General features: G+C 40.7%; 1 long non-coding RNA gene across 4 annotated transcripts; it reads left to right on the top strand.

Moving 5' to 3' along the window:
• Positions 1 to 9,518: 9,518 nt before the first annotated feature.
• Positions 9,519 to 13,713, top strand: LOC112838369 (uncharacterized). 4 transcript variants are annotated; one of them, XR_012373891.1, is made up of 4 exons: positions 9,519 to 9,961; positions 10,597 to 10,718; positions 10,806 to 10,977; positions 13,598 to 13,713. It is a non-coding gene; the product is annotated as an uncharacterized lncRNA (long non-coding RNA). The 4 variants fall into 4 exon arrangements; XR_012373890.1 differs by lacking the exon at positions 13,598 to 13,713 and having other exon boundaries at positions 9,519 to 9,766; positions 9,880 to 9,961; positions 10,806 to 11,059; XR_003211961.2 differs by lacking the exon at positions 13,598 to 13,713 and having other exon boundaries at positions 10,806 to 11,059.
• The last annotated feature ends 589 nt before the right edge of the window (positions 13,714 to 14,302 follow it).

Here is a 14,302-nt window from a genome sequence, read left to right as displayed (position 1 = left end):
CACCACTCCAGCAACTCTCAGTTTGTTTCCTGAGATTAAGAATTCCTCATATCAGTGAGGTCATATGATACATGTCTTTCTCTGATTGACTTATTTCACTCAGCATAACACCCTCCAGTTCCATCCATGTTGTTGCAAATGGCAAGATCTCATTCCTTTTGATGGCTGCATAATATGCCATCGTGTATATATACCACATCTTCTTTATCCATTCATCTGTCGATGGACATCTTGGCTCTTTCCACAGTTTGGCTATTGTGGACATTGCTGCTATAAACATTGGGGTGCACGTACCCCTTCGGGTCCCTACATTGTATCTTTGTGGCAAATACCCAGTAGTGCAATTGTTGGATCGTATGGTAGCTGTATTTTGAACTTTTTGAGGAACCTCCATACTGTTTTCCAGAGTGGTTGCACCAGCTTGCATTGCCACCAACAGTGTAGGAGGGTTCCCCTTTCTCCGCATCCTCGCCAACATCTGTCGTTTCCTGACTTGTTAATTTTAGCGGTTCTGACTGGTGTGAGGTGGTATCTCACTGAGGTTTTGATTTGGACTTCTCTGATGCCGAGCGATGTTGAGCACTTTTTCATGTGTCTGTTGGCCATTTGGATGTCTTCTTTGGAAAAATGTCTGTTCATGTCTTCTGCCCATTTCTTGATTGGATCCTTTGTTCTTTGGGTGTTGAGTTGGATAAGTTCTTTATAGATTTTGGATACTAGCCCTTTATCTGATATGTCATTTGCAAATATTTTCTCCCATTCTGTCGGTTGTCTTTTGGTTTTATTGACTGTTTCTTTTGCTGTGCAAAAGCTTTTGATCTTGATGAAATCCCAAGAGTTCATTTTTGCCCTTGCTTCCCTTGCCTTTGGCGATGTTTCTAGGAAGAAGTGGCTGCGGCTGAGGTCGAAGAGGTTGCTGCCTGTGTTCTCCTTTAGGATTTTGATGGACTCCTGTCTCACGTTTAGGTCTTTCAACCATTTGGAGTCTATTTTTGTGTGTGGTGTAAGGAAATGGTCCAGTTTCATTCTTCTGCATGTGGCTGTCCAATTTTCCCCACACCATTTGTTGAAGAGACTTTTTTTCCATTGGACATTCTTTCCCGCTTTGTCAAAGATTAGTTGACCATAGAGTTGAGGGTCCATTTCTGGGCTCTCTATTCTGTTCCATTGATCTATGTGTCTCTTTTTGTGCCAGTACCATACTGTCTTTATGATGACAGCTTTGTAATAGAGCTGGAAGTCCGGAATTGTGATGCCGCCAGCTTTGCTTTTTTTTTTTTCAACATTCCTCTGGATATTCGGGGTCTTTTCTGGTTCCATACAGATTTTAGGATTATTTGTTCCATTTCTTTGAAAAAAAGTGGATGGTATTTTGTTGGGGATTGCACTGAATGTGTAGATTTGCTCTACACCTTGACACCTTCAAATGTTTGTTCTTCCAATCCATGGGCATGGGACGTTTTTCCATTTCTTTGTGTCTTCCTCAATTTCTTTCATGAGTATTTTATAGTTTTCTGAGTACAGATCCTTTGCCTCTTTGGTTAGATTTATTCCTAGGTATCTTATGGTTTTGGGTACAATTGTAAATTGGATTGACTCCTTAATTTCTCTCTCCTCTGTCTTGTTGTTGGTGTATAGGAATGCCACTGATTTCTGTGCATTGATTTTATATCCTGCCACTTTACTGAATTCCTTCTATGAGTTCTAGCAGTTTTGGGGTGGAGTCTTTTGGGTTTTCCACATAAAGTATCATATCATCTGCAAAGAGTGAGAGTTTGACTTCCTCTCTGCCGATTTGGATGCCTTTCATTTCTTTTTGTTGTCTGATTGCTGTGGTTGGGACTTCTAATACTATGTTGAATAGCAGTGGTGATAGTGGATATCCCTGCCGCATTCCTGACCTTAGGGGAAAAGCTCTCAGCTTTTCTCCATTGAGAATGATATTCGCTGTAGGTTTTTCATAGATGGCTTTTATGATATTGAGGTATGTACCCTCTATCCCTACACTCTGAAGAGTTTTGATCAAAAAAGGATGCTGTCCTTTGTCAAATGCTTTTTCTGCATCTATTGAGAGGATCATATGATTCTTGTTCTTTCTTTTGTTAATGTATTGTATCACGTTGATTGATTTGTGGATGTTGAACCAGCCTTGCAGCCCAGGGATAAATCCCACTTGGTCGTGGTGAATAATCCTTTTAATGTACTGTTGCATCCTATTGGCTAGTATTTTGGTGAGAATTTTTGCATCCATGTTCATCAAGGATATTGGTCTGTAATTCTCCTTTTTGTTGGCGTCTTTGTCTGGTTTTGGGATCAAGGTAATGGTGGCCTCCTAAAATTAGTTTGGAAGTTTTCCTTCCATTTCTATTTTTTGGAACAGTTTCAGGAGAATAGGTATTAATTCTTCTTGAAATGTTTGGTAGAATTCCCCTGGGAAGCCATCTGGCCCGGGGCTTTTGTTTTTTGGGAGATTTTTGGTGACTGCTTCAACTTCCTTAGTGGTTATAGGTCTGTTCAGGTTTTCTATTTCTTCCTGGTTCAATTTTGGTAGTTGATACATCTCTAGGAATGCACCCATTTCTTCCAGGTTATCTAATTTGCTGGCAGAGAGTTGCTCATAATATGTTCTTATAATTGTTTGTATTTCCTTGGTGTTGGTTGTGATCTCTCCTCTTTCATTCATGATTTTGTTGATTTGGGTCATTTCTCTTTTCTGTTTGATAAGTCTGGCCAGGGGTTTATCAATCCTGTTAATTCTTTCAAAGAACCAGCTCCTAGTTTCGTTGATCTGTTCTACTGTTCTTTTGGTTTCTATTTCATTGATTTCTGCTCTGATCTTTATTATTTCTCTTCTCCTGCTGGGTTTAGGCTTTATTTGCTGTTTTTTCTCTAGCTCCTTTAGGTGTAGGGTTAGGTTGTGTATTTGAGACCTTTCTTGTTTCTTGAGAAAGGCTTATATTGCTATATACTTTCCTCTTAGGACTGCCTTTGCTGCATCCCAAAGATTTTGAACAGTTGTGTTTTCATTTTCATTGGTTTCCATGAATTTTTTAAATTCTTCTTTAATTTCCTGGTTGATCCATTCATTCTTTAGTAGGATGCCCTTTAGCCTCCATGTATTTGAGTTCTTTCTGACTTTCCTCTTGTGATTGAGTTCTAGTTTCAAAGCATTGTGGTCTGAAAATATGCAGGGAATGATCCCAATTTTTTGGTACCGGTGGAGACCTGATTGTGACCTACGATGTGATCTATTCTGGAGAATGTTCCATGGACACTAGAGAAGAATGTGTATTCCGTTGCTTTGGGATGGAATGTTCTGAATATGTCTGTGAAGTCTATTTGGTCCAGTGTGTCATTTAAAGTCTTTATTTCCATGTTGATCTTTTGCTTAGATGATCTGTCCATTTCAGTCAGGGGGGTGTTAAAGTCCCCCACTATTATTGTATTTTTGTCAATGTGTTTCTTTGCTTTTGTTATTAATTGCCTTACATAATTGGCTGCTCCCATGTTAGGGGCATAGATATTTACAATTGTTAGATCTTCTTGTTGGATAGACCCTTTAAGTAGGATATAGTGTCCTTCCTCATCTCTTACTACAGTCTTTGTTTTAAAATCTAATTTGTCTGATATAAGGATTGCCACTCCAGCTTTCTTTTGGTGTCCATTAGCATGGTAAATGGTTTTCCACCCCCTCACTTTCAATCTGGGGGTGTCTTTGGGTCTAAAATGAGTCTCTTGCAGATAGCATATCGATGGGTCTTGTTTTTAATCCAATCTGATAGCCTGTGTCTTTTGATTGGAGCATTTAGCCCATTTACATTCAGGGTAACTATTGAAAGATATGAATTCAGTGCCATTGTATTGCCTGTAAGGTGACTGTTACTGTATATTGTCTGTGTTCCTTTCTGATCTATGCTGCTTTTAGGCTCTCTCTTTGCTTAGAGGACCCCTTTCAATATTTTTTGTAGGGCTGGTTTTGTGTTTGTAAATTCCTTTAGTTTTTGTTTGTCCTGGAAGCTTTTTATCTCTCCTCTTTTCAATGACAGCCTAGCTGGATATAGTATTCTTGGCTGCATATTTTTCTCTTTAGTGCTCTGAATATATCATGCCAGTCCTTTCTGGCCTGCCAGGTCTCTGTGGATAGGTCTGTTGCCAGTCTAATATTTCTACCATTATAGGTTACATATCTCTTCTCCCGAGCTGCTTTCAAGATTTTCTCTTTGTCTCTGAGACTTGTAAGTTTTAGTATTAGATATCGGGGTGTTGACCTATTTTTATCGATTTTGAGAGGGGTTCTCTGTGCCTCCTGGATTTTGATGCCTGTTTCCTTCCCCACATTAGGGAAGTTTTCTGCTATAATTTGCTCCAATATACCTTCTGCCCCTCTCTCTCTTTCTTCTTCTTCTGGGATCCCAATTATTCTAAAGTTGTTTCATCTTATAGTATGGCTTATCTCTCGAATTCTGCCCTCGTGATCCAGTAGTTGTTTATCTCTCTTTTTCTCAGCTTCTTTATTTTCCATCATTTGGTCTTCTATATCGCCGATTCTCTCTTCTGCCTCATTTATCCTAGCAATTCGTGCCCCCATTTTTTATTGCACCTCATTAATAGCGTTTTTGATTTCAACTTGGTTAGATTTTAGTTCTTTTGTTTCTCCAGAAAGGGTTTCTCTAATAACTTCCATGCTTTTTTCAAAGCCCAGCTAGTATCTTTAAAATCATGATTCTGAACTCTAGGTCCAACATTGTACTAATGTCCGTATTGAGGAGGTCTCTGGCAGACGGTACTACCTCTTGTTCTTTTTGTTGAGGTGATATTTTTTCATCTTGTCATTTTGTCCAGAGGAGAATAGATGAATAAGAGAACAAAATACTAACAGGTTAACAACGTCCCCAGAAAATATCTCTAAACAAATCAGAAAAGGCCTGAAACCAGGGAAAAAGAAAGGGAAGGAAAGAAAAAAGAAAGAGAAAAAAAAAAGAAAAAGAAAAAGATAAAAACAAACAAAAACAGAACAAAACAAAAAAGAATATGATCAAATATGATCACGCTAGTGCATAGATCAGTGACACACACTAGATTTTGGGTGTATTTTGGTCTGTTAGAAGAAAGTGCCTCCTAAAATTTTAAAGAGAGAAAGACTTATATATCTACAAATTAAGGGTTGATACAATGAAGGGATGGAATATGACTGTAAAGATGAAAATTATAAAAAATTTTAAAAGAGGAATTGATAAGGTGCTTGAAAAAAGAAAGAAGAGGATTAAAAAAAGAAAGAAAGAAAGAAAGAAAAAGGGGGAGAGAATGTGATCAGGCAGGAGACTAGAACAAAGCCATACACTAGTGATTTAGGGTATATTTTGATCTGTTAGAAGAAACTGTAGCTCAAAATTTTAAAGAGAGAACAACTTATGCCAAAAATAAGGGTACTACTATGAAGGGATAGAATATGACTCTAAAAATGAAAAAATAAATTTTTTTTTAAAAAGGGATTGATAAGATGTTGGTTGAAAGAGGGAAAAAGAAATATTAAAAAAACGGTTAAAAAATTAACTTTGAAAGACTAATGAATCATGGTAAAAAAGCCATGAATTCTATGTGCAGTATTCCCCTAGCGCTGGAGTTCTGCCGTTCTCATTGATCGGTAAACTTGGTCTTGGCTGGCTGTTCTTGCTGATCTTCTGGGGGAGGGGTCTGTTGCCATGGTTCCCAAATGTCTTTGCCGGAGGCGGAATTGCCCCTCCCTTGTGGGTCTGGGCTAAGTAATCTGCTCGGGTTTGCTCTCAGGAGCTTTTGTTCCCTGCAAGCTCTCGGTACAGCTTTGGAGGACGAGAGTGAAAATGGTGGCCTCCCAATCTCCACCCGGAGGAGCTGAGAACTCGGGGCCCCGCTCCTCAGTGCGCCCCCAGAGAAAAGCAGTCACTCCCGTCTCCCCGGTCTCCGGCCGCACTCCGTGCTCACCCGGCCTGTGACCGAGTGTTTCTATCTCTGGCACCTGACCCCGTGTGGAGTCTCCAAACCCAGCAGATCCCTGCGGTGCGCTCCCACGCCACTCCTCCCAGGGGAGGAAGGGGAGTCTCCCCGGCTCTGCCGCTTGTTGGGTCCCTGCTGGAGGAGCAGTGGCCCAACTGTCACCGATCACAGTTTATGGCCACCCCGAGCTGAGAGCCCGCGCCTCGGCTCTGTCTCTGCAGCCGGCTTCCCCGCTCCGATACCTGGGAGCTCTGCTGCACTCAGGCACCCCAGGTCTTTCTGTGACCCCGAGGGTCCTGAGACCACCCTGTCCCGTGAGGGTTCCACCCCCCCACTTAGCCACTGCAGCGACGTCCCTCAGCGGAGCCGACTTCTAAAAGTTCTGATTTTGTGCTCTGCGGCTCTATCACTTGCCAGAAGCGGCCGACGGAGGCCCCCTCCCCCGCCGTCTGTCCTCCCGAATATCGCCTCGGATTCACTTCTCTGCACGTCCAACCTTCCAGTAAGTGGTCGCTTTTCTATTCAGAGTTGTTGCTATTCTTTTCTTCGATCTCCTGTTGAGTTCGTAGGTGTTCAGAATGGTTTGATCCCTATTCAGCTGAATTCCTGAGACCAGACGAAATCCAGGTCTCCTACTCCTCCGCCATCTTGCTCCCCCCCAATGCAAGTCCCTTGTATTTCTGATTATACTTTAGCAGAATGCAACAGAGAGAGGAGGCAATATAATTCTTAAGTGCCCTAGTAAGAAAATCGGAGTGTGTTTATAATGCATGTGTTTCTGCAGTGCATGTCCTTAGGAAAACACGTATCTGTTTTTTGAGATCACGTTCTTCCCTTGCTTCATAAGGGTTAAGAGAACTAACATTTATTGACCTTCCAGGAGCTAATTATATTACAGACATTATTTCCTTAAGTGTTTGCAACAAAGCCAAGTAGATATTATTATTATCCCCATTTTCAAAGAGGAAACTGAAGCCAAAAGGATAAAACAATTGGTCCATGTTACCAGACAGCTAGTGGGAGAATGCGATCCTAACTAGCTGTGTTCAATGACCAAACCAGAGTACTTTCTATCGTACATCATTGCACCATTTTCTAGCAATATCAATTGAAGTTCTCATGTGTCTTCTGAGCCACATGAGACAACCAACCACGGTTGTCAAAAAGTTGGTTGGTTGTCAAAAAGTAACACTTAGAGGGCGCCTGGGTGGCTCAGTTGGTTAAGCGACTGCCTTCGGCTCAGGTCATGATCCTGGAGTCCCGGGATCGAGTCCCACATCGGGCTCCCTGCTCAGCAGGGAGTCTGCTTCTCCCTCTGACCCTCCCCCCTCTCATGTGCTCTCTCTCTCTCATTCTCGCTCTCTCAAATAAATAAATAAATAAAATCTTTAAAAAAAAAGTAACACTTAGATACACCTCCCCCCCACACACATACATCTATCTATCCATATACATCCATACATGAGTTACAATGTAGTGTAGTATAGTGGTGTATGGACTCCAGAGCAAAACTACCTGAGTTCACATAATGGCCCCAAGTACCTGTGTACCACTCAGCAAGATGCTTAGTCACTTTTGGACTCCTTGTCCCATTAGTAAAACATGTATACTGATAGCATAATAGCTAATAATGGTGCCTGAAACATTTTAAGTGCTGTTCAAGTATGAGCCATGACTGATGTCAATTAAGGGTAAGAACTCTTGGATAATATTTCTCATTTGGTATATCTTAACTGGAATAGTTTGGACGATTAAAATTTAGTGCTATGGAGGCAGATATTAAAATTGAGATAGATGTATCAACCAGGTAGCTTCATTTCTGCTCTATGCCCATAGGTTCCTTAATCCCACTCAGCTATATCAGTGAGTATCATGGGTCAAAAGGGCTCCCTGAATCAGAACAATTTTACACTCTACAAAATACATGACTTGAGGATCAGATAGTAGATTAATCATGAAATGGAAGATGAGCCCTATAGTGTTGTAATTAAAAATACTGATTTCATACACCATGTTTATAGCAGCGTTATTCACAATAGCCAAAAGATAGGAACAATCCAAGTGTTCATCAACAGATGAATGAATAAACAAAATGTGGTAGATCCATACAATGGAATATTATTCTTTAAAAAGGAAGGAAATTCTGACACATGCTACGGCATGGTTGAGCTTTAAGGACATTGTGCTAAGTGAAATAAACCAGTCACAAAAGGACAAATACTGTATGATTCCACTTATACGAAATAGCTAAATTAGTCAAATTAACAGAGACAGAAAGTAGAATGGTAGTTTCCAGGGGCTGGGGGAGATTGGAAATGGGGAGTTATTGCTTAAATGAGTACAGATTTTCAGTTTTACCAGATAAAGAGAGCTCTGGAGATGGGTTACACAACCATAGGAATGTACTTAATACTACTGAGCTGAACTTAAAGATGGTTAAGATCGTTAATTTTATGTTACATGTATTTTACTCCCCAATCAAAAAAAAAAACGAATACTGATTTCAGTCAAACCAACTATAGCTACCATGGTGGCCTCCGATTAGTGGGAGGGTGTTCTGTTGTCACTGATCTATAAGGTTGGATGAAATCATCAATGTGTTTTCCTGTCAGCAGCCAATCTCTCGGTGACATGCTACAGCTGTTGTCTGTGGCTCTACAATCCAAATGAGAGTCGGGGCCACTCACCCTTGGCCTTTGATTCTTTCCTGGGGAGCTACAAATATGACTCTTGAATTAAAGGTATGTGTGGAGAAAATGCATGTGTGTATCCCTAGGTGGTCACGCTGTTGAGTCCCTTTACATATGGGAGAGTAAGTAGGAGGATGAAAATCTTCCTTATAGGGCAGTGTGTTAGATAACATGACTGTCAGATGTAACATTTCTATTTCTGATGGCATCCTTGGAGTTCTATGCCTCCTCCCAGGGGCTCTGTATATCTGCACCCAGGTTTTTGCATGGTGTATGAATGTCAGATCTGTGTTTTGGAACTTGGGCAATTAGCCCAAGAAAAGAATGGTTGAGGTTCTGAATTAATTAGGACCTATTTAGATTTCTGTGATCAGTGGTTTCAATATGAATCGTTTGGGTTAGTATTGCAGCCTATCAATTCTTTAAAAATGAAATGAATTGTTTGAACTTCACAAGTATGTGTGAACTGTGTATCTTTTATTTTTCCCCGTTGGGAGGAAGGAGAGGGGAGGACACACATTTTGTGTTTCCACACAAATGGGAGCCACCTTCAAGACCAGCATGTTAATTAACTAACAAATGATTATCCTTCCTAATAGTAGAAGAGTGTAAATGGGAATCTCTTTTACGAACGACTTTTCCTTCGTTTAGACATTAGCATACATTCTTTATGCTTCCCTCTCTGACTACCTACCTACTTCCATGTGCGTGTAAGTGTGTGTGAGAGACAGTGTGTGGGGGCCGGGGGTACATCTATTATGTGGTATGCTGAAGTGTAATTCGAAACCATGGCAACTCACACTGTTGAAAGACTTGAAGCTTTGTTTCTGATACCTATGACACCCACCACTACAAGCTTATTTCAAAAAGGCAGCTGTCAAATAGCTTGTAGTTGGCTTTACAGAAGATGAAATGCAAGGTGACCTGTCTTACTGTAAATGTCTCTTGATTCAAACTGTCTTGAAAAGTAGAAGCGTCTCTGATGACTGAGTGCCACCTGTTACTGGAAAGGGGCCAAATGACCTCTGACCGGACTGCTGCTGGGGAGGTTGGGACACATCTGTGATTTCCATCAGCATCCACCTTTTTTGACCCATCAAGAGGCGGGGGCAAAACTTGGTTAAGGAGGGGAAGTAGCTTTCAAAAAACAGATGAAAGAAGCACCGGAATCAAACAACTTAGTGGAATGACCGATTCTCTTTTGCACGATTCTCAGAACTGACCTGTCCTTGGCCTTCCAAAATGTTGCTTCCAGAATATTAACCCATCAGGGTCCTGGAGAGAAGCCACAGCAAATGGTGAGACCATGGGATGGGAAGGGTGGATCTTGATGGCAAAATCAAAGTGATTCTGCCTCTCTTTAAGCCCCAAATAAGTCTCAAATATGGTGGCATGGGTCCCAAACTGAGCCCTTGCCCTAAGAGACCTCAGATCACTGGTTCTCTGCTGTGCTTGAGAAACTGAAAGTGGCCTTGCCAGGAACTATTTTAGCGGGGATCGCCAAGCTTCACAAGAAGGGGAAGCAAGAGCTTTAAACCAAGTTTCCCTTTTGCGTTTCACCAAGAACAGGTGTTTGCTTTGCTCAAGGGAAGACTTCACAGGAGGGATGCCATGCACAGCTAAGAACAGTGGTGGGATTTCTTGGCTATCATAGCTGGGATCGGTTCACATCACCACGGTGTTATCACTCCATCGGCTTTCTACGAATATGATATTAAATGCTTGTGTGTGTGTGTGTGTGTGTGTGTGTATACAATGCCAGAATCAGATGAAACAACCACCCACCGCCTCCCCAGCATGCATGGGAATCATTAATATGTTAAGGTGGGTCTCTTATCTGCTGGTTATAGTAACACAATTACTTTATACACAGCATCTCATTTGATTTTCATCACAACGCTATGAAATAAGCATTATTGTCCTCACTTGATAGATGGGGAAACTGAGCATAAAGAGAATGAGTAAAATGGAAAAGTGGCAAAACTTGGAAGTGGCAGAGTTGGGATTTGAGCTGAGAAAGTCCCAAGCTTTAGCTCTCAGTCACATTTCTACAAGGTAAGTAGCACACATTGTATCAGCTGCACCAAGAATCCTGGGTGAACATCTGCAAAGCCCATTCACTAATTTTCCTCTTCTTTTCAGAGCTGGCCCACAAGCCCAGAAGTGTGGCATTGCCTTCCTGCCACCCAGCAACCCAGAGCCTCTCTGCTTATTCTGCTTTCCTGTCCTTTCCAAGATTAACATTTGACCTGCCTTCTTTCCATGACCCCCATGACCAACCCTCTGGATGGTGTGTCCTGAATAATAGAATCAGGTAAAAGGTCTTTGCCCATGTTCCTGAGGAGAATGGCTACCACTCTGTGGACTTCTGGAAATACACCATCTATGCAGCCACAGCTAACTGCCCAGTCCCTTCTTTAACCAGAGTTCCACCATATCAAATCTTTTCTACAACTACATCAGGAGAAAGAGTCAGTTTACCTGGTGACCATCAACTTTCCCTCTCCAGCCTCTCCTGGATGTCTTCCTCCTTTCTCTTCTAGCTCTTCCATTTCCTGGATTTAAGAGACTGCACTGTGTTGCTGTATTCAAGATAGACGATAGATAGATAGATAATCGATCGATCACAGATACCATAGAATAAATCTATATAGATTTAGATATCAAGATAGAAATAGGTATCAAGATAGCAAGATATACATGTCTATATATGTATGTGTATTATTAGTTTGGGGTCCCCCAGAGGCAGCCCCTAAGATAAGGATCCAATGCAAATAGCAAACACTGGTAAGGGAAAGGATAATTTAAAAACAGAGAAGGGACGTAAACTAAAGAATAATCAAGCAACTTCCACTGAGGGCAAATGGAGCTTAATTCCACTAGGGAATGCTGGGGGACTGTGTACAACTTCCTACTCAAAGTGGATCATTCCCATCATCTCAAGCTCTGCCCCAAATCCCCTGAGTCAGAACATGAATTTTCAACAATATCACCAGGTGATAAAGTCTGTAGAGTGCTGGAGCCTTGTGCCTCAACATTACACTAAGGGGAGAGAAAACTGTGAGATTTATCCGTTGACTCCTCATCTGACATTGGTTGTGAGCTACTTTTCAGGGTTTGAATTTTCTGGCACTGTGGCTCAGCCTCCGGATAGGCAGAACATTAAGACTCCAGTGGCCAGGAAGAAAGTCCTCAGATAGAAAATTAAAGGTTTTAGCAATAAGCAGCTGTCAGCATGTGCTACTATTACAAGTTCAATTATGCTAGAGCTAGATATAAATAAAATATTAAAGTTTAGATTGCATTTCATAATAATCACCAGTGTCGGTTCGATATTAAAGGTGCATTAGGTAGATTCAAGTAAGCGGTATTTCATCTAAGCAAAATAGAGTTGTTCATTCACCATTCACACCATTATCACAATTTGCTTTAGGGGCATTAAAAGAAATGTAACATTATTTTTTACTCAGTAGTTATTTCAGGCATAGGTCATGAGTGAGGTCAGGAAATAGGTTTCCATATTTCATTTACGTATTATAATTCCTAATATTAACCTTCTGCGGGGTGGGGAGAACAACCAATGTTCTTCGTTGCAAAGACAAACTGTACCACACAAAATCTGGAGTACGTTCAAGAGCTGAAATTACAGTGGAAAAAAAGATTTGACTCTTATTATGTTAAACACTGGTAAAGAGATTTGGACAATATCCAGAAAAATCCACGACTGCTCCCAGACACAATAAAGTAACTACACAAGAAAAGCAGTTTCCAGGAAAATGCTAGTTTTGTTACCTATCACTTGTATTTCAAAGGAGTAGCAGAGTATTCTGTATCACACAAGAAAAAAAAACATAAAAAAAAATTGAAGATTTTTCAAAAGTTTCAAAATAACCAGCTTGGGGAAAAAAATTAACAGAATAGTAACCCCTTAGGCAAATCAAACTTAAAAAAAATCCTAAGTAAGTTTTTATGTTTAAATAATAGGGCTATAGGGGCCCCTGGGGTGGCTCAGGTGTTAAGCATCTGCCTTCGGCTCAGGTCATGATCCCAGGGTCCTGGGATCGAGCCCTGCATCGGGCTCTCTGCTCAGTGGGAAGCCTGCTTCTCCCTCTCCCACTCCCCCTACTTGTGTTCCCTCTCTCGCTGTGTCTCTCTCTGTCAAAAAAAAATAAATAGAAAATCTTAAAAAAAATAATAGGGTTATAGAAAAGTGTGAATCCAAAATTTTGGATATGAGAGGATGTGTTTATTATAAGCTTAAATTATAAGTTCAACACTTTAACTTCATTAAACATTAAACAAAATATAAAATAAAAACGAGTTAGCTATATATCTTTTTATACATCTTTTGCTCAATATAACACCAAATGAATTGTAAAATATTCAAAATATTACAAGATTACATTTATTACTCATGTATTAGCCAACTATCAAAATGGAAAACTTTTGTTTAATAAATGAAAAGTTAATGCATACAGTATATTCTTAACATGCATTAAGTAATGAAATCCTACAAGTTTTTTGCCCCCTCTCTTCCTTTTTCTCTCCTCTGTCTGCCCTTTAACTTCCAGCCACCAAAACAATTATATATCCATGAAATAAGTCTCCCTGAGTACACTGTACATTGCATTTTCTGTGTACCTCCTCACACTACGAGTTAGCTGCCTGATGGAGAATAAAACCTAGCAAAATCCTGCTTTTGCACAAGTGGTTTCTCTGGCTTCATGAGTGGTTTCTGCTCTGACCAAGACAGTGAGGAAGACATTGGCGGCTGTCAGTCATGTATGTCTTTATGGTATGATTGACAGACTCATTGATATTAGAAAGAAAATTTCTGCCAAATTTGACAATTCACTCCTCTAGTCACTCTATTCTAAATTTCAATTAAGAAAATAACCCACCTTGGAATGTCAATTTGGGTATTTTCCTCACAGAAATAAAATGATTCTCCCGTTCCCCGAAGCACATGCAGAGAAGACAACCTGCAGAGAGACACAGAGGTGGTGGTGCGGGGAAGTGAGCAGGATCACTGACCAGCAAATGACGTGTCTGAGACCAAAGTTGTGAGTACAGAATGGGATGAATCTTCAGGAAGAGAGTAAATCTGAGAATACCAAAGGTCCCAAACTAATTGGGTTTGTATCAGAAACTACATGGGTTCTCTAATAGAGATAGAATGTGAGCCACATATGCTATTCTAAATGTTCTAGTAACCCCATTGAAAAAGAAAAAAAAGGGGCGCCTGGCTGCTCAGTCGGTTAAGTGTCTGACTCTTGGTTTCAGCTCAGGTCATGATCTCAGTGTCCTGAGATCGAACCCCACGTCAGGCTCCAAGCTCAGTGCAGAGTCTGCTTGAGATTCTCTCTCTCCCTCTCCCTCTGCCCCTCCCGCTTGTGCTCTCTCTTTCTCAAGCAGATAAATAAATCTTTTTAAAAAGGCAAAAAGAAGCAGATAAAGTAACTTTAGATACTGTATTATTTAACCCAATATGTACAAGATGCTATCATTATTAATATTAGTGAGATATGTAGCATTCTTTCTTTCATAATAAGTGTTCAAACTCAAGTGTGAAATTTATACTTCACAGCACATTTCAAGTGCCCAGAGCCACCTGTGACTAGTTGTCCTCATGCTGGTCA

The sequence above is a fragment of the Callorhinus ursinus genome, unplaced genomic scaffold (genome assembly GCF_003265705.2).
Source record: "Callorhinus ursinus isolate GAN/ISIS: 27379988/994484 unplaced genomic scaffold, GSC_fseal_2.0 scaffold26, whole genome shotgun sequence".
Taxonomy (NCBI): domain Eukaryota; kingdom Metazoa; phylum Chordata; class Mammalia; order Carnivora; family Otariidae; genus Callorhinus; species Callorhinus ursinus.
The sequence above is the reverse complement of the archived record's forward strand: the minus strand, read 5'-3'. Positions and strand labels throughout refer to the sequence as shown.